This window comes from Tenrec ecaudatus, chromosome 12, assembly GCF_050624435.1.
Source record: "Tenrec ecaudatus isolate mTenEca1 chromosome 12, mTenEca1.hap1, whole genome shotgun sequence".
NCBI lineage: Eukaryota > Metazoa > Chordata > Mammalia > Afrosoricida > Tenrecidae > Tenrec > Tenrec ecaudatus.
In genome coordinates, this window is record NC_134541.1 from 80,255,026 (window position 1) to 80,256,654 (window position 1,629).

A 1,629-nucleotide genomic window follows, 5' to 3' on the forward strand; every position below is an offset into this window, starting at 1 on the left:
AGAGCACTGTATCTCACAGGGGGAATTATACTAGTCAGAGAGATTGCCATGGAGCTTGATGGATGTTCCCACAGCAGTGTGGAGCACCACCAGTGGTGGGAAGAAGTTCCTCCGTCACTTTTAGGGCTTGGTGCATGGAAGAGGACTGGTGTGATTTAACCAGCTGCATGTAAAGCCAACAACTTTAAGGCAGGAGCTCCCCTAGTCGGGCCTTCACAGTTGTCCTACTAGGAGCAGAGTGGCCTGGAAGCCAATAGTGGCTTGTGACAGGAAAGAGAGGGAGAGAAGAAAAAAAGAGAGAAAGAAGAAAACGACTGGAGCAAAAATGCCAGTCAAACCAACACCCACTCTCATACACACACATACACAGACTAAACAAAATTAAAAACAGTCAAAGAAAGAAAACAACAAAAAAGGAAAACTGAGCCCCCTCCCGCCCGCCTCCTCCTCGGAGCCCCAGCGCTCCAAAGCCAGGAAACCGAAACTTCTAGGAAACGGAAACTCCGGGTGATTAGGAAGGGAGCTAGAGCGACCGCAGTCCCGACTCAACCGACCCCGGGCACGGCGGGTCCTTCTCGGCGCCATGAACCACGCGGCCCAGCCCTTCCTCCAGTGCGCCTCCGGGCCGCCCCCGACCTACCAGGTGCTCAAGGAGGAGCACGAGGTGGAGGTGCTGGGGATGCCCCCCACCCCTGGTCCAGCGCCCACTGTGATCAGCATCCGCAGCGAGGTCTCCGTGCCCGACCACGTGGTCTGGTCCCTCTTCAACACGGTGTTCCTGAACATCTTCTGCCTGGGCTTCGTGGTGTTCGCCTACTCAGTGAAGTCCAGGGACCGGAAGATGGTGGGCGACATGATTGGGGCCCAGAGCTATGCGTCCACCGCCAAGTGCCTGAACATCTGTACCCTGGTCTTCAGCCTCCTCGTCTTTGTGGGGCTAATCATTCTCACCGTCGCCATGGCCAGCATGGAGGGGATGCCATACCATCCTCCGGGCTACTGAGACCCTTCCTCTGTGACCAGGCTTTGGTTTGGGGTCCCCAGCCACCCCCACATCTGGCCCATTCTCAGTGGTTTGCCCACGTGTACCTGACAATAAACCATGTCCATAAAGTAAAAAAAAGGAAAACTGAATCTACAGTGACTGTGTCAGGAAAGAGAGAAGAGATAGAAGAAGAGGAGAAAAGAAGAAAAAGTGAAAGAAGATCAAAAAGAAAGAAAGAGAGAAAGGAAAAAAAGAAGATAAAAAGCAAAGGAGAAAAAAATAGAGACAGCTGAACCCCATGCCGTGCCATGTGTAGTAGCACTGTTTCATGGCATGTGCAATACTGTCACAGGGGGCAGGTTCTATCCCTCCCCACTTGGTGGGCAAAATTGCCCTAGGCAGAGGGTAGGGGGTCTGGAAACCAGCAATGGTATGTGGAAGGAAAGAGAGGGAGAGGAGAGAATCATAAAAGCAGAGAGAGAGGAGGAGAACAAAGAGAGAGAGAAGAGAAAAAAGAAAGAGAAAGAAGGGGAAAAACACAAATGTGCTCACTAAGTTTGGCTGTGATGGTAAAGAGAGAAGAGAGAAGGAAAAAATAAAGAATAAGGAGAGAGCTAATCCCTGATTACCTGAATGTGGGACCA

General features: G+C 51.6%; 1 pseudogene; it reads left to right on the plus strand.

Annotated features, from left to right (window-relative positions):
* Positions 1-491: 491 nt before the first annotated feature.
* On the plus strand, positions 492-1,129 carry LOC142422555 (interferon-induced transmembrane protein 2 pseudogene; annotated as a pseudogene).
* Positions 1,130-1,629: the final 500 nt, after the last annotated feature.